Genomic DNA, 18,930 nt, shown 5'->3' with positions numbered 1-18,930 from the left:
ACTTCACTGAGTTTAGGAGCTTAGCTGAGCTCAGAGGCTCACCTGGTGTCCATGAGCACAGGATCATGAGATTTGCCTTGCTGGCAATTCAGCTGTGCTTTTGACTAAGAAACAAAAAATAAAAAACAAAACCAATGACAAAACAGAGAAGAAAATGATTCAAGGTGAGCTGGTCAAGTTACACAGATTTCCAGGAACTACAGCACACAGTTTCTGAAACCCACCCTGCGGGTCGAGAAGGGCAGGGATGAGGAAGGTGGGGAAAAGAGAGGGAGCGAGGGAGGGAAATTTTTGGAACACTATGTGCTAAGCACTGTGTTTTGCCTAACTCCAGAGGCCAGAGGGTAGAGTGATTAAGCGTGGGATGCCAGAGCCAGGCTCCTGGGTCCACAATCTGGCACTGTCCTCTCAAATTGTGTGTCCTTGGGCTCTGCTTAACCACTCTGAGCCTCTGTTTTCTCAGCAGTAAGATACAAGTTGTTATGAAGATTAAATGAGCAAATACAAACCCAACTAGGCACATAGTACATGTTCATCAAGTGTTGGCTATTACTATTTTATTTATTTAACCTTCACAATAGCCTCTGAGATACAGACTTTTATTCTCCTTGGTTCTCGGATAAAGAAACAGGCTTAGAGACAGTCATTCCCAGCTCAGGCCATACAGCTGGTAAGAGGCAAGGATGGGGTCAACTCCAAGTTGGAGTGTCCCCTTACACCCTGGTACCTGTGCTAGGAGCCAGCTCCACCTCAGACAGGCCTGGTGCTAGCTCCTGAGACCTCAGGCCTATAATGGAGGCCTCTCCTCCCGAAAAAAGTGGTGACCTGCACATGACAGGATTCATGGAGCAGAGCGGATCTCCGTTGATGAAGCTCTCACTCTATCCTCCTTTCAGATGCAGGAATCATGGCTCAGAGCAGATCAAGACAGCATCCTTGGCAGCTTTCCTTCATGCCCTCCATGGCTCCTTCTTACCTGGGATGGCAAAGCAGTGGGCTAAGAGTCAGCAGGTGGAGATTTAGCGCCAGCTCTGCCACTAGCCCAATGAGTGACCTTGGGGAAATCACTCACCTCATCTCTAAAATGAACAAGCTGGATTCAACCATCCTGAGTTCTTTGAGACTCTAAGTTTAGAATTCTGAGTGCCACATCTCACATATTAAGATGAAAAACTGAGTGTTTCAGCCAGCTGACTGCAGTGAGAAGTGATAACCCATCCCTTAGTGCCCCTTGGAAGTATATCCATTTAGCGCATACCATAAATTCAACAGGCTTGGAGAAAAGTTGAGAGAGCACGGAGAGATCCACTGTGTAGTTTGCACCCCACCCCCACCCCACCCAGGCTTGATGCTTGCCCACACAAGAGCTCATTTCATCCTTTTAACAGATTGGTAACATAGGGATTGTCTGTGATGTCATTTTACAAAGGAGGCAACCACGACTCAAAAAGTCAGGTTGAATGAGCAGAGATGACATTTGAACCCAAGTATTTCTGACTCCAAATCTATAGTAAGGTTCTGAACAGATAAAACAAATTCCAAGCAAACATGTGACTTCTATTTGGTTCTTCCTAAAGCATCTTGCTTTTCAGGAGCTGCTCTTCCACAACTTCCCCTCCATCCGCAAAGCAGGAATGGAGATTCAGTTCTTCTTTTACAGCCCCAAACCCCGGCTGTCCTGGAACAAAATCAAGTCTAATCAGGGTCTAGAAATTTCATGTCTGAATTTCCAGCACATGCTGGCCAGTGTCTTCTGAAGTCAGCCAGCCTGGAGACTGACTGGGAGCTGAATGATCATCTTTCTGGTGGTGCAGAACTCACACCCCTTGTGTTTCCCATCTCCCACAGTTCCTTCTTTGCAGTTTACCAGAGACATCCAAGCACCAACCATGTCCATGTGTATCGAGTACAGTCCTCTGTCAGCAGGGGAAGCCACAGCCCCTTCCTGCCCCTCCTTAGGAAACAGAGCACCCACTGTCTCCTGTGTAGAGTTGGGGGCTTTGGAGGTGGGCCTGCCTGGGCCTACAGCCTGGCCCTCTGCCCTTCATTAATCATGTGATCCTGGCAAGTTGCATCACCTCACTGGACTTCAGCTTTTATCTTTGAAAAATGAGGATATTTCCTCTCTGAGTTATATACAATTAACAAGCACAATGTTTTGGATCCAGGTTTTGCCAAAGCACCAAAGGGGCTGCTGGGAGGGGAGGAGGGCATGGAATACAAAGAGGCAGGGCCCTAGGCATCCCACCCTGTCCCCCTAGAGCAGCTCCCCTGGTCTCTGGTTTCCGTGGCTGGGTTGGGTCTGTGAGTTTGGATGGAGGACAGTGTCATGCAGTTGAAAGAAGCATAAAAACCACTGCTTTTGTGGAAGTGCTTGGTATCCTGCGGACACTTAAATGTTAGCACTTTCCCCTTTCTTTCCCCTATCGTTCTCTCCACCTGGTTCTTTATTAGATGGCTCAGCTAAATCCTGAAACCAAATGAATGGAGAGAAAGCAGCAAGAGGATATGGAATGCTTTCAAAATATCCAGTGAACCTCCCAGGTATGGAGTCCATAGTTGGGGGTGTGGAGTCAAGAATGCTGTGACCCAAACATCATTATGTCGCATCATGTCATAACAAGTCACAGACTCAGTGGAAGCTCCACACTGAAGGCCCTGGGCTGTGCTGAGCACCGGGAAACAGGGCCCCCAGGAAACCCAGGCATGAATCTCTACCCTACCACATGCTGTTCACAACAGGCTTTCTTCCTCCTGTCCTGAAGGAGGGACCCAAAGGGAAGCAGAAAGCTCTGAAGGTGAGGGAAGGGGGCCAGGAGGCAGGGGGACCCAAGTGGGCTGGCCTGGCTGCTTCTTAAAAATGAGTAGGGACTGCTGGACTGTGAGGGCCACAAGAAGGAAGAGAACCTGCCAGCAACCCTACCCAGTTTCCAAAGATATTCTGAAAACCCAGACCTGCTCCAGAGAGCAGGTCCCCAACTGGAGCCACAGCACCACCTTCAGGTTTACTTCCACCTGGCCGTTTCCCTGCAAAACACTTCTGGGCTGCAGGAATATGCTGGGGGCACAAAAAAATCCATTAAACCTGAGAGATGTTGTGCTTCTGATGTGCTCTGACACATAGATGAGCTTGGGGTGGAGAGAGAGGTCATTGTTAACAAGTGTGTTATAGCCAGGGTGTCAGGGCCATGCTCAAGACAGGAAAACTAGTAGAGCTGGAAGCCAATCTTCCATCTTAGAGATGGGGAAACTGAGGCTCAGAGACCTGTCCACAGTTACAGTGAGTTGCAGGCAGAGTCAGTACCTGTAGCCAGGCTCTTGAGACATCCCATGCCTCTCAGCTTAGATGGCTGTCACCCGTTAATTGCACAGCTTTACTGTGTAAGAGACAGCCACCTCAAGCCTGCAACATGTGCACTTTAGAGTGGTTCCTTTTCACTCAGAAATGCCAGGAGATAGGGCTGGGCTGAGTTCAGAGGTTGCAGCTACAGAGGAGCATCACAGCATGGCTGCATGGGGCCTGAGGATGGGCCTCTGCTCTTTCAGTAGATGATGCAAAGGGATTTTGTTCACAGGACTCACCTACTTTTCTACACACCCTCACTCTCATGGATGATGGATAGGTGGATGAATGGATGGAGGGATGAATGGATGAATGATGATAGATGGGTGTATAGATGGATACATAGGTAGATGGATGGATGGATAGCAAGAGAGGTAAATGTAGGAATGGGGTATCACTTTTCATATCCTAGAACAGGGTTGGCATCTGTTCCAGAGAAACCAAATGTAAGAGCATCTGTTTCCAAGCTGAAGACAAAGGCATTTCACAGGTGTGCATGTGAAGAGGAGCGGTGCGGTGGCATGAGCTATCACCCCCACTTCTGCCCTCCACTTGCTCCTGCTTTCCTGAGAACCTGTTTGAAATCGGACTGTGGTTCTCAAGGTGTAGTTTCTAGGATGTCAATACCACAATCACCTGAAAGTTCATTCCATGCAGGTTCCTGGGCCCTGCCCCCAAAGGTCCTGGGGCAGGGGCCCAGAATCTGAATTTTTAATGAGTTCTGCCCTAGTGATTCTGATGTATGGGTAAGTTTGACAACCATTCACTAAAGAAAAATGGCATACAGGGGCAGGCCAGGAAACGCTTTGCTGAGTGGCCCATCCAGAGAGGTTGAAAATTGACCCAAAGTCCTACAGATATTAAATGGCAGGAAGAACCTATAGAGTCTTGAACACCTAGAAGCCCAGAGGGAAGGAAGGGCCTCTAACCTTCCCCTCCTTCCAGCCCCCAGCCCCAGCCCCTGCCTGATGAGGCTGGCACACTCCCTGAAAAAAATGGCCTTTCCCTACCCCAAAAGCTTGCTTGCCTTGTGCTCCCTGTTCCCTTGCAAAGCCCAAAGTGGCAGATCCTGCTCTGCACTCACCAAGGCAGAGAAGCCAGCAGCTGTTTTCAGTGTCTGTTTCTACCTAAACACTGCTCTCACTTCCAAACACAGGCTCTGCCAGCAAATGTTCCCAAACCTGGAACACTGGCCCCAGTGTGGTCAGGCTGCAAAGGGCTCAATGATGATGACAACACCAGATGGTCACTCTGGACTGGGGATGGCCAAACATCCTGGCAACCATGAGTGGGCAAGCAGCCCTCCTGGGCCAGCTGATGAGCTCCTGGAAAGAGAAGAAAGGGTCCACTGGAAGGCGAAATAAAACCTGCAGCATGGCCCAAACCTCCGCTTGGCCCTGTGGTTCAACAGCACTTAAGCTCCAGCCATACTGGACCTTTTGTTGAGCACTTACTATGTGTCAGGCCCTATATTTGGTGCCTTACTGTTTGGTTTATCCTCACAATAACCCCAGGAGACAGATAATATCATTATGACCATTTTAGAGATAAGGAAATTAAGATCCAGAAAGATAAAGTGACTTGTCCAAATCCCAAACTGGTCATACTAGATGCAGAATCAGAACTTGAATCCAGGTTTCTCTGCTTTATTCAGGTTCCTTAGCTCTCGACCTTGCTGTTGCCCACACACATCCCGGGCTGTCTGGCCCCTCTATCTCTGTCTCTGCTGCTCCCTCAACCCAGGGTACCTTGCCCCTGATTACCACTGAGCAAAATTCTGGTTCTTTAGACCCAAGTCATGAGCCATTTCTTCCCCAAAGCTCTCCTGGATCCCATCTCCCATACGAATAGAGCAGTTAATCGCTATGTTCTCACAGCACACTGCTTGGACTGGTATTCAGCCGTGTTTATATTTGCCGTGCTGTGTTGCTGATTTCCATTACAATCCCCTAAATCTCAAACTCCAACTCAGCCCCTTCTCTCCACTCTTGCCTCTCCTCTGGCACCAGTACTTAACTCAGGCTTTTTTCCTCAGCAGGCTTTCAGGCTGTCCCTTTGGTGAATGACACAGGTCTAGGGCAAACTTGGAGTCTGAGTACTAAATATATCAATCATCCCTATCCCTTCACCCCACCCCATAACTAGCAGCTATCTCTGGGGGCAGTATTGAGCCAGTGGAGGAGCACTGAATTCTAAGCTAAAAGACCTAGGTTTGAGATTTCATTTTGAAATAATTGACTGTGTGACCTTGACTAGATCACTGAGCTTCTCTGGGCTTCAGGTTCCATCTGTAGAATGGGTGGGTGGATGGAATAGATGATCTCTATATCCCGTAGTTCTGCAAGCACTTACTGCACATTGAACGGGGCATCCCTATGTCAGGCAGGCATTTGCATTTTTATCAAGGATCTAATCTACTAAGCCCTCAGAGTGGCTATGGGGTGCCTGCCTAAGGGAAACTGAGGCAGGCTCAGCTGGAGAAAGGGGTTCTGTGAGTAGGAAGAGATGAGTTTGGGTGGGTCAGCTGAAGGGCCCTGAATACCAGGCAAGGAATGGGGAGCAGATCTGACAAGCAGTGAGGAATGGCTGCTGGTCCTTTATGAGGAAGGACAAGAAAATGCAGATTGGAACAATTTATCCAGCATTGGCATGGGCAACAGAAAGGGAGCCTAGACTGAGACACCACTCAGGAGCCTGCTGGCTATGGGAAGCCTAGTTTTCATGAGATGAGGGTCTGGGCCAGCATAAGTGGCAGCAAGACTGAGTAGGGGAAAATTCTGGAAATATCTTAAAAGAAGAACACTAGAACTCAGTGATGCTGCTGTGCATAAGGGAGGAGAAAGGGAAGCAAAAATGGACCAGGGGTTTGATTCTAGGGTGGTGAGAGTGATGGACAGACATAGAAAAGTAGGCTGAGTACCTGTAAGCCTGGTTCTGAGAGATGAGGGGAGGGGAGGGCAGAAGAAGCCCAAGGCTTCCAGTTGCATTACTGCCGTTTACCTTGAGCAGGTCCCTGGTCCAGTCTGAGTTGGCTTTGTCCCCAGTGAAATGCAAGGAAAGAATCCTGCCTCTTTGATCCAGGTGTCATGAGGCTTTCACGCACCAGTGGATGTACAGTGCCTGTGTGCAGTGAGTCTCAACAGTGTGGACTATTATAATGGCCATGAGTTTGCAATCAATTTTTATTCCACAATATAATAATAATAGCTGCCATTTATTGATCACCTGCCACGGGCCAGGAATTGTGATAAGTAATTTTTTTATACTCATGACCTGACTTCCTCCTCACAAGAATTCTGTAAGACACCCTACCCTTACATTTTGTGGATGGTAACATGGAAGATCAGAGGAGTTAGACAACTTTCCTAAGATCCCACAGCTGGTAAGTGGCAATCACCTCCAACAAGCGTGTATGAGCACTTCACAGGCACTGAGCGCTGGGCACACAGAGGGGTGTAAACCCTGGTTTAGGCTTGCAAGGTATCTCCTGGCAGCTACCAGCCTATGGAGGAACAGGTCTCTACAAGCTATTTGTTCTGGATTCTTTTCTCTCTGCTCTGAATGTTGATAGACAGGTGGCAAATATCTCCTGGCTGACTCTCTGAGAGCTGGGCAGTGGAAAAGGATGGCAAGCCCTGAGACCATTGTTCACGATCAGCTGCTGTACCCGCCCGCCTGCCTTTTACCCAACTTTGCTGGGTGCTATTATTCAGCTCTGAGCCATCACCGGGAGCTGCAAAGCAGTTAATTATAGAAGTATAATCCCCTTCTTCACAAGAAGCTGATCTTTTAGGGTTGCAAGAAGATAAGATTTATGCCTCTTTCAATTCCTTTACTCTCTCATCAACGTAGATTCATATTTCACTTTCCCGCATCAGAAACAAAAAGGAAACCCACTCAGCACACTGCTGCCCAAGAGAGATAAATTAGGCTACACAAAGAACCCGTCTTATGAACTCAACCTCTTTCCCTTCCTTTCATGTTTGTGATTATAAACAGAGTCAAGAGCAGTTGAAATATATCCCTCTGCCTGCGTGCCTGCCTTGTCCTCCTCAGAGAGAGGAGACAAACACAGCCACAGCGATCCGAGTGGTACCAGGGCAGGAGGGACACGCCCCGTGCTCGGATGCCCGCCCCATGAGCAGGTCAGATAGAAAGACCTCTGTTTCCTGCCATTTTGTGGTCACAGAATTGTTTCAGAAGGCTGCAGAGAAAAGCTGGGGGCCATGCTGTGAGTGCTTTCATTTTCTTGATGGCAATGTGTGCAGTGCAATTTGCTCCAAAGAAAGGGCCTTTCCCTTTGGCAGGCTGTGTGGCGTGACTGTGCCAGAACCCCTGGCCAGTTTCAGAAGTGTGTGTATCTAGGTCCCCAGCAGATCAGACCACAGAACAAGGCCAGTTGTAGCAGCCCGGAGGAGCAGATTCCAGGCTCTTTGGAGAGGCCCACTTACTGGAGAGAGCTGTCCCTGCTGAAATGACATTATCCTTCCACAGAGGAACTGGGGTGGGCTATTTTGATTATTATTGTCATTGCTGTTCAACGGTTTTGGTAGCTCTGTTGGCTCCCCTGGAGTTATTAACTGTTGAGAGTTCTGCTGGCATTTGAGGAACAGGGGCACCACTGATTTGCCTGCAGGAGCAGAGCAAGCTGGGGGCAGAACTGGGAATTCTGATGCTAACAGTTGGCCAGGCACCCACTGCAGGTGCCAGCCCGGTGCTCAGCATCATCTCACGGCATCTTCATAACAGCTAAGAAGTAAACATGACCACAGTTTGCAGAAAAGGAAATAGGAGCTTAGAGGAGGTAAGATCCATGGTAATTGGCCCACTGCGGACCCCCATGCTGAACTGCTATGCAATGCCACGACCCCCAGGTATTCCTCTCAGAGATCCTGACTCTCCTTGGAGGCTGTTTTGCAGCTTCTGATTGATTGGGGGAAGGGAAAACCTAATTTTCTAAAGATAATGAAGAAAGGAAGGAAAGAGAAGAAAGCGAATACAAGAGCCAAGTTGGCCCCTGTAATAAAATGTCATCCCACAAGATGTAAGACAACCGTCTTTAATAGACTTTGAGATTCAATTATCCCTTCATATTTCCAGCAGACTCCTCATCGTCTAATTCATCCTTTCACTATAAACACACCCTAATTCACAAATAGAGTATGAAATAAATCATGTTTGAAAGTTGTGTAGCTTCTGAGCCATCACCCTTCAAAGACAAATGCCTCGGCATTTGCTGCCAAGGGAAGGAGGTTAATCCAAGCTGTGGGCAATGGCTCCAGTGCAAGGCCTGGGGCCTGCCTCACAGGTGGTTGAGAGGTGTGCTCTGAGTCTGGGGCGGAAGCAGTCTTTCCCATTCTGGGGCCTTTACAGGATGTACTTCTCTTCCCTCTGGACCTCCCCTCTGGAGCCCTCAGAGGAAGGATAGCAACTCCTTACTCTGGATCATTCCAATTATTTTTCCAAAAGCCCTTCCAAGTGAAATTGCAGGTGAATGTTAGATTTTTCTAGCTGCTGCCAGAAGAAGGACCTACCCAGGTCAGCCTCCCTTCCAGGAAGCTGGGCCTTCCTATGGAGCATGTACCAGCCTTGCCAAGAGACCCCAGCCCTGCACTGGGCCTAGCTACAAACTAGCTCCTAAACCTCATTTTTCATTATTCCTCATTATATTCCTTGCCAGCCCCACCTTTTTTTTTTTTTTTTTTTAGCTCTCCTCCTATTTTTAAGTTCCAGAAGCACGACATGCTCATTGTAACATGTTATGCAATAGAGTTGTATAAAGCAAAGCTTTCCTCATTCTTCCTAACCTACTTCCATATTCCTGAGTGAACCAGAGTTACAATAGTCTGATGCATGTTGTTCCACCTATTTCTTTTGGTTCATGTAGATATTAAAGATTCCACTAAAACCAGTTTTTGCCTTTTTACAAATATGGGATCAGCCTACACATGTTTCTCTACAACTTGCTCTTTAGAATTAACAAAATAGCATTTTTACAGGTCAATACGGAGATGTCGGGTTCTTTTTAATAATGTTGCATGCATGAGCTTAAGCAATGTGACTGTCCCATAACTTTCCAAACCATCCTTGATCCCTTAACTCTCCTGGATATCATGATATTTTATTATGCCTGGCCCGATATGTAGGACTATCATGGTTCCCTCCTGTCTATCTTTGGCAAGGCCCTTTCCAGGCTGGCCCTGCCTTGGGGAGCTAACTCCTTATTCATACAATGTTTCTAAGGGCAGTCCCTGCCAAGGTAGTCCTTGCCTTTCAGGGAGGATTCGGAGACTTGTAAAAGCAGGTTCCACTGCCATGAGATCTGGACTTCTTTTTGGCAATGAAAAAAACCATAGGCATAGCTAACCCTTCAGACATCCTAAACAGGCATGCAAAAATACTACACAATTCTAGGTATAAACCCAGTGCTCACCAGAAAGACTTAAAACAATCCCCAGGAACACAAAAATATGTTGTTTACCAAAGAAAGATTTTCATAATGACATTGCTGCATTTTATGAGAGAGAGAAGAGGTCTGAAGTAGAAACAGGCTACAAAAGATTTCTATGCTCATTTAAATGGAATGCTAAAACACTCTGGTTCTGAAATGTTTCAAAACTGAAAGTAAATTCTTTGTGGCAATCTGCTTTTCTAGAGCTCTTTTATGGAAGTCACATTCAAAAGGTTTTAGGAATCAAAATGAAATCCCCAAATGTATCCTTTAGAACTAGTTATTTCATTTCTGGGACACTATCCTGAAGAAATAAATAATCAGCAATACCAGCAAAGATACATGTAAAAGGATGTTTATTGCAGCATTACTTATAATTTTGAAAAACAGAAAACAAGCTAAACGGCCTCCAACAAGGTAATGTAGCAGTACACAACTATGAAAAAAGGCATTTATAGTGTTGATTAAGATAACTGTTTGTTATGACATTAAGTAAAAGATTTAAGATCGCATATTAAAACTATGTAAAAGTATATACAGAAAACACTAAAAGGAAATAAACTAACATATTAATAGTGTTATCTCTGGGTGTAAAGCCACGTGTTATTTTTTCTCTTTTACTTTTCTGTAATACATAAATTTTCTAAAATGAGCCTCCATTACTTTTATAATGGAGTAAATTAAATAGTCTTAAAGCATACACAAATGAGAGAACTGACTCTACTATTTTCAGAATCGTGGGACAGTATGTATGATATGCATGAATAAGGCTAAAGGTGTTCTGGGTTGGGAGGGTATGATGGAGAAAATTCCATCAGTCTGGTGTCCTTAAGAGTGTGGGCCATACAATGCAATTCCTTCTGCAGAATAACTAATACACAAAGGTGGCCTAATAACATCAAAGAGAGAACACTGTCAATTTGCTAAACGTGCAATATGCACCTAGTATGTGCCAGGCACTAGCAGAAATTACCAACTTTGCATTCTACTTAATGAAAATACAAGACTATACTTTGTTGCCATCAGGTATGACTTGTAGCACATTGATTATCTTGACTTTCCCTCTATTTTCAGAGAGGCAAAGAAAAATGAGCAAGTCAAGAGTTGCCATGGATGTCAAGAAAGAACATATTGAAAGTAGCCCCAGGCCTTCAATTGACTCTGCTAAGAGTGGGCTCTTCATCAGAAGCAGTTATCAAACTAGTTTACGATTTTGTCTGTTCTGGAAGTTCCTGACTGATGGGTGCTCTCAGCAGGACCAGTAAACAGCTATTAATCGATTCATTCAGCAAATATTTGTTGAATACCTACTATGTGTGGTGTTGTTAGAAGCTGGGGGAAATACCATGAGTCCAAGTCCTCCCAGATAGCACTCACATTCTGGTGCAGGAATAGGCAACAAATAAAAACGTAAACTAAAACCAGTCAGGTCATGGTTGTTGCTATGGAAAAAAATAAGAGTGGCAAAGGCTCCTTTCTAGATATACTATTAAGAAAAGTTCTCCATTAGGAGGTGACATTTAAGCAGAGACTTGAATAAATTGATTGAGTAAAATGAATATCTAAAGTGATGTTTTATGTTGCAAGAACAAATGCAAAGGCCCTGAGGCAGGATTGCAGCAAGAAAACCAATCTGGCAGGAGCACTGTGAGCAAGGAGAATGAATGGAGGCTCAAGTCAGGGATGTAGCCAGGAAGTAGATCATGTAGGGCCTTTTAGACATGGTAAGGACTTCAGGTTTTACTCTAAGAGTAATAATTAGAGGCCACTGGATGGTTTGGAGATGGGTAGTGATGTGATCTGATTTAGGTTTAAAGAGTACTCTGGCTACCATTCCAGGTAAGAACATTAACAAAGATTCAGGCTAGGAAATTACTGCAGAAACCCACTGAAAGATTATGGTGAAAATGGAAAGAAGTGGTAGTATTCAAGATATATTTAGAAGATGAAGTTCACAGGTTTTGGAAATAGACCAAATGTGAGGCAAGAGCAAAAAAACAAGTGTCAAGGGACATTCCAAGGTCTTTGGCACGAGGAACTGAGTAAATGGTGGTATTATTTAATGAAATGGGGAACATTGAGGGAGGAGTGGATGTATTTTTTATTTTAGGAGGACATAACTGATGGTATTGGTACTCAGCCTACGCTCTCAGGTCTTACCACATCAATGCACATGTTGCTTTCCAACTTTGCATCTCTGCCTAAGTAAGAGTTTTCTCTTAAGCTGCCGAAAACACTTTGTATGCCCAGTACACTTCACTGGAGCAGCCCTCAGTGACTGACACTCAGAATTTGATGCATAAATACCCCAGCTCCCTTCCCGGGGTGGGATAGGGGATGTTGGCTAATTCTGACATATGTCCTTTTCACTAATGTTCCCTGGTTCACTTGTGGGATTAAGCTCCAGTCCCCACAGTAGCAACTAGATTGATAATACATAGTTTATTGGCCTTTCCCCCTTTCCAGCTCATTTTTCCAATTCCCTACCACTGGTTCCTGTACCTCCTGAATAAATTATACTTGAATCTTTGCCTCAGGGTCTGCAGGAGTCCAAAAAGAAAAGAACATATTCTAATTGCTCATACCCCATTCTTCTTCATAGCTACTGCCAATCTCACTTTCTGGATACTCTCACTGCCTCTATCAGAACAATGGGAGCAGAGTCAAGATAATCAGTGAACTGCTGTCATATATGGTAGGGACAAAATGGAGTAACCTTAATAAACCAGATTGCCAACTGATCTGCCCATCCCAATCCCTGTGCCTGCTAATCATCAGTTTTCCTTTTCTTCCAATCACTGAATGCAGCTACCCCACCTTGCTTTTACATTTTCAAAGCCAACAAGGAATAGAAAGAACAATGATCTGAGAGCATCTACGAGTATGTCAACATGGAAAAGGCAGAATAACAGACCTCTTCTTCCCCTCCTTCACTGGACAGTTCAGCAAATGTCCTGAGACATGAAGACCATAGACTATTAGCAGTACACCAAAGGCTAATCATTAAGCATTGACTGTAGGAGGAGCTGAACTCTCTCATCAAAAGCCAGCAGGCAGTGACCCGAATTACCGTATGCCATAGTTCTTAGGGAAGCATGTTTGTTTATACAGTAGCATTTTATGTGTCACAAATGATTCAGAATCATCACTTTCCACCTTCCTTCTGCTGACATGGATTGACCGTGGGGGGAAGGTAGTTTAAAAAAGCAAAAGCTGCAAGATCCTTTGGCTTGAGAAAAAAGAAAAAAAAGGCTTGCTACAGATGAACTGCTATCAGTGTCCATCAGCCACAGCATGAACACGATCATCCTTTCTACAAATGGGAAGACAATAGGTGCACAGCCCCATCTGCAGCAAGGAGCAAGGATGCTGGACTCTGTACCCCCTGGAATCTATACTGCCTGACTGGAAGACTAGGCACAGGCCTTAGGAATTAGTTGGATTTGGGATCAAACTCCCACTTAGCCACTTACTAGCTGGTGACTTTGGGCATGTTACTTAGCCCTTTTGAGTCTTGGTTTCCTCAAGAGCTAAGTGGAGATAATATACCTACTTCACAAGGTAGCTGAAATGAACAATAGCCAGCAGCAAGCAGAGCAAGCATGTCATCAACATCAGTTCCCTCTTCTGGATCCTGACGAATCCACCTGACTCAATGAAGACCTGAGAAAAACCAGGTCAGTGATTCACAAGGCAGAGGAATTGCCACCTAGAAAGAAGGATGACCCCCATGAACAAAGGTTCTTCCCCAGGCCTTCTGTGCCTCTTCCAAGGGCCTCCTGTGCTGTAAAAGGAGCTCTTCTTGAACTTGTATCTTATGCTTCTGTATCCTCCACACTGATCACAGTGCTTGGCACAAAGGGGAGCAAGCTTGGTGCCGTGGAAATAGTAGACACTTTTGAGTTAGACAGGCCTGGGTTCAAGTCCATTTCTGCAACTTGCCTTTGAGCAACCTACTTCCTTTAGCCTCAGGATCCACATCTGTCAAATGGGCAATAATACCTAAAGTGTTGTGATTATGAACTGAGGTAACAGAAGTACAACCTAATACAGCATCTGGCAAGTTGTAGATACTTGAAAAATGATAGCCTTTATTATAATCATTTGCTGAATTAACTCATGGATAAAAAGAACTCTAATCAATTAGTAACATACACACTCTGCCATACACAATAGAAATATGCCAAATCAGTTTTCCTTTATGTATATCAAGATACAGCCACAGTTCTTTCTGATAATGGCAATGGTTTCTCAGCTGTGACTGGACAGCAGCATAATCATGGTAAGTTCTCATCTGTTCTTGGGATGTACACCAAACACAGCACACTGCCTGCCCTCACCTCCATCCCCAACACATGCATAAGAGGAAAATTTGGTTACAAGTAATGCCGAGGGAGTCTCACAGCACCTCCCCCCAATGCATATTAATTACAAGCGGAATTCTCCACTTTGCACTGAAAAACCTGGCAGACTCCTGCTTTAGGCAAGTGACCAAGGTTAACATCACCAGCAACAAATCCTACCAGCATTATATACCCCTCGCTATGGTGCACTGGTTGAAAGACTAAGGAGACATGGAAACCAAATACAGTGTAAGACCATGGGCTGGACCTGAACAAAGTTCACAGGTCAGTTAAAAAAATACATGTTAAAAAAAAATATTGAGGGCAGACTCAAAGGGGAAAAGGACTGACACAATGTCCAGTGGAGGGAGAGATAAGGCTAATCTCAGGAATTTCATTGACCAATTTGTCCCATTTTTTAAACCCCAAGGACCAATGGTATAGTCACCTTCTTCTTTCCTCTCCATCCCTCAAATCCAACTTAAGAGTAAGAGAATAAACCTGAGCCATGTCCACAGGTTCACAGCAGCATAATTTGCCCTTCACATTCTCATCATTATCAAGAGAAACACGAGATAGCATAATACGGTGAAGTGCTTTTTAGACAAAACATGTCAGTGAAGTGGAACCACCAAATAGAGATGTAGCCTTAGGTTCAAGGATCTCTAAAAAGTAGGCCCCTTGCTCCGCAGAGAAGAGGGGACTCCACATACCAAATTTCAATGAAGTTTGAGTTACAAAGTTACACAGGAGTTCAAGTAAGGCTTTAGTTTTATATTTGAGGAGAACTGGGACACATGGAGGGAAAAGTTGCTCAGGCTCACCCCATGGGGTGATTTAACAGAACCCCCGCAGTATGCCCTGCTGCTTTCTCCAAGCTACTAGTACTGACTGCAGTCTTACTGTCCTGACAAGAATGAGACTGGATTACAAGTATTATGCAGCAGCAGACATGTGGGCCCCACCGAATCAGACTGTTTTGACACCAAGGCCTCAGCATCTCCACCAGGAAAAGTGTTCTGTCACTCAGGTAGAGCAAACATTAGCCACTATTCTTCAGGCTGGACTGTGTATGCAGGTGAGTACTTACACAAGTTTTAGGATTTCTAGAATGTATCTGCAGAGTTGCACTATACTGTTTCCATTTCCCTTTACTCTCCCCTTGCTTTCCACCCCAATGCTCCTCTGACCTCTCTATTCTGTGTCCTGTCTACCTCTTGTGTTTTAAGGTCCATGCTCTGTGGTATATGGCACCCTGACATTCCCAGCCTTCCTGCTTCAGTGTACCTGAGATGAGATGGTAATAGTCTTGGTGCTACCAGAATCCACTCATTCATGTATTCCTTCATTCATGCACTGGAGACTATTTGGGCCCTTGGGACACAGTTACACACAAGAAAGACAAGATCTTTACTTACATGGAGTTTACACATTAGTAGGGAGAGATAAAGTCAATAAAGGAAGAATAATATAAGAAAAAAGCAATAATGAGGGATGTTGTGATGAAGTGAATCAAGATGATGTGATAGGGATAGGGTAAGAGGAGACCAGATTAGAGGGTGTTGTAGATAAGCAGGTAAAGGATGATGATGCTTGGGTAGAGATGAGATGGTAGGTAGATTTGGGGTATGTTTTGGAAGAAAAGCTGGTAGAACTTGATGATGGAAAAGCTGTGGGGAATGAGAGAAAGAGGAATTCAAGATTGTTCCTGAGTTTTTGCCTTGAGAACACTGGTGTGTGGTGGCACCACTGGTCAAAATAAGGAAACCTGGGAGAGGAAGAGGTTGGCGGTGAGACACGAAGAGTTTTATTTTAGACATTCTAAGTTTGAGATATTTATTAATCGACAGACTGAAGCCTCCATCTCATACTTTATATGTATCACCAGAAAAAGGACTATGAGATCCCACACACTGCCTTCCTTTTCAATACCTTGTTAAGCAGGAATAAAGAGAAAAATAATGATAAAATATTCAGTCCTGTGAAACACTGTTATGTTCAGAGGTTTGGTAGTAGAGCCATATCCTCCCTGGGCAGGCATAAGTACAAATCAATCACTGTGTCACACCAAACAATTGTTCAGGGGACAAACTAATTAAAAACTTAATCCCATGATTTTCATCTTAATCTCTTTTTCCCATAAGCTTTGATCAATGCCCATAAATATAATTTCTCAGAACTTTCATTTAGATAAATGACTGAGTGGGGTACCTAATTAGTATGTTTGTTATAAACCAACTGATAACTGAAATTATATGCTAATTACTAAAAACCACACACTAATTTTTAAAGCATTTTATTAGCACAAGAGCTTTGATCCTATTAGCAAATGAAATGTCACTTCTTTGTTACAATAATTGTTCAAGCCTGTTTCTCTTGACTTTCAGAAGTTAAGCTGCAGTGTGCTGTGTAGGTAAACACTGTACTTGAAAATGTCTGTTCCCCCTTACCTTGCACTGTAACACAATCAATAGTGAAGGTTGTACCAGTAAGAAGATTCCATGAACTTCTCAGCTACCTGGGAGCTTCTGCTGCCCACTGCCAAAAAACAAACAAACAAACAAACAAAACGGGCAACTCAGCAAAACTGACTGTGGGGATGTGAGGACTGTTCTAAGGGCAAACTTTACAGCTTGTTCCAGTGCCAGGGTGGCTGCTGAGAAGATCATGAGTCTGCTTACTAGTCTTTTCATTTTTAAAATAAAACGCAATGGCTCCGTTCTCCTGTTGCCTTTTCAGCCCCTTTAATAGTGCTTTCTGCACTTGGGTTTTCATTGCCACTTCAATAAAGGGTGAGAGGAGTTAAGAATGGTGCCTGCTATCAATGAAAGCCAGTAAAATTTCTTCTCTTGCTGGACACATTACTTCATAAACAGGAGGAAAGGTTACAAGCAGCAGGTGTGGGTGGTGGCTGGGCCCATTTAAAAAACAGTATCAAAGGAGAGGAAAGTGGTTTTCAGGCTGCCGAGGCTCTCCGTACACACACATTTTAGGGCGATGAAGTCCTGGCTACTAGCACCGTCGCTGCCCATACACTGCGCCTGCCACTTCCAATAATAACCAGTTCTGGGCGGGTTTTCAGTATGAACTTGCCTGACTTGCCTCGCGTGCACCTCCCCCATACTCCGTCCCTCCCCGCCTCAGAGTAGCCCCTCCCCACGCACCCACAGTTGGGGTCACTGCGCGGTCCCGCTGAGCTGCAGGGAAGAAGAAAGGAGTAAGGCCTCGTCATATTCCTACCTTCCAGGAAGCTGCGGGGCGACTGAAAGGGAACTGACGCAGCCTCAGCACCGGAAACGGAAGTTGGGCGCGGCTCCAGATCACCCCCATGTTGTGTGTGGCGAATAGGATCGTGTCTCAGAGACTCAGCCCCAGGCTACCCGAAGACAGGCTGCCTGCTGTCTCTCACTCTCCTATTCTGTTAGATACCGTGCTGTGCGACAGAAGCCAGTGGATAGGACCAACTCTGTGCTTTTCCTCCTTGTCCCGGCCCGCGGGACGAACGTGGAGTGTGCCAGAGACGCCTGCAGAAATGAAACAAGCATGGGACACGAAGAACGACCAGCAAGACAGGATGTCTGATCAAGCTGGCCAAGTTTATTGTTTGTAGGCTTAATTTATACAGGTCAGCAAGGAAGGGGTGGGTCAAAAGGCAATTGGACCTTAGATGACGCTGGCGGGAAGGTGTAAAGGGGTGATTGGGCTTTGGTTGGCGCCGGCGGGAGCAGAGAACCCGGAAGAGAAGCAGGGAGTTCGCCATTTTGTGGGTGGGGGCTCTTTGGTCTCCAGCATCTCCTCCCTTTCTGTTCTTTTAGGAGGGGTTGGAGCACTACTTAGGGTGCTTTGAGCCACTTATCTTCTGGGTAGACGGTGCCTGTCTTAGGTTTAGAGGTCTTATACCTGGCCTCTGTTTCCAGGAGCTTGCCTCCTTTCGGAGTCGGCCTGGCATATTCAGGGGAGCTTGCCCCAATATTAGATTGGCCCCCTTTTTACTAGAGGTCTTATATTTGTTCTTGCAGGTATATCCTCTTAATTACCCGACATTGACTACCCGTCTAGTTGCTGTTGTCTTAAGGCTGGGTTTTGTTTTTTGCAGGGTCTTTAATTTGTCACTTGGCTCTATCCTGTCTTCAGCTTCTCACATCTCCTCCTCTTCCTTTATAGGGACCAGCTGGTGTGGCTGGGTCGAGGACTATGCCTGTCTTAGGTTGCATGGTCAGGGACTACTCCTTACCCGTCATGGGGTCACAGCCCTCATTGCGGCTGTGCCCTGTCTTAGGTTGGTAGTAGTCTGCGCACATTGTCGCAGCCTTGTGGTGGCCGAGCACGATGGGATGGTGTGCGACCATGTCTTACCCGTCATTGACTACTAGCCTCGACTGGGGTGACGAAGGCTTTGCAAAGCACAGGTTTGGGTGGCAGCACCAAACGTTTTTTGGCTTTGGCTATCGTCACTTCTATGGTCGCTGAAAGAAGGAGGAGGAGGCCTCTTGATCGTCATCGTTACAGGCAAGCCTCTGGTAGTGGACTTGAATGGGTTTACTGACGAGAGTGTCAATTTGCTTTTTTATGAAGTTTGTTAAATGTTTGAGAGCCCAAGGGCCAAAAGACAAGAGCAATATTAATCCTATAAGGGGGCCTAAGAGAGAGGGCAAAAGAGTAGTGAGCCACGGCGAGGTAGAGAACCAATTTTTATACCAACTTTCACTCTGCTCTCTTTCTATTCTTCTTTTCTCTAACCCTTCTCTGACCCTTCTCATACTATCTCTGACAACCCCTGTTTTGTCAGCATA

General features: G+C 45.5%; 1 long non-coding RNA gene across 2 annotated transcripts; it reads right to left on the bottom strand.

Moving 5' to 3' along the window:
* Positions 1 to 540: 540 nt before the first annotated feature.
* LOC108408837 (uncharacterized) lies at positions 541 to 18,592 on the bottom strand. 2 transcript variants are annotated; one of them, XR_001856081.3, is made up of 4 exons: positions 17,302 to 18,592; positions 16,588 to 16,675; positions 4,428 to 4,668; positions 541 to 976 (listed from the first exon to the last, which is right to left on the bottom strand). It is a non-coding gene; the product is annotated as an uncharacterized lncRNA (long non-coding RNA). The 2 variants fall into 2 exon arrangements; XR_001856082.3 differs by having other exon boundaries at positions 17,378 to 18,592.
* Between the last annotated feature and the right edge of the window lie 338 nt (positions 18,593 to 18,930).

Source organism: Manis javanica, chromosome 11 (assembly GCF_040802235.1).
Source record: "Manis javanica isolate MJ-LG chromosome 11, MJ_LKY, whole genome shotgun sequence".
NCBI classification, from domain to species: Eukaryota; Metazoa; Chordata; class Mammalia; order Pholidota; family Manidae; genus Manis; species Manis javanica.
Note: the sequence above shows the minus strand (reverse complement) of the source record. Positions and strands in the feature narration are given on the sequence as shown.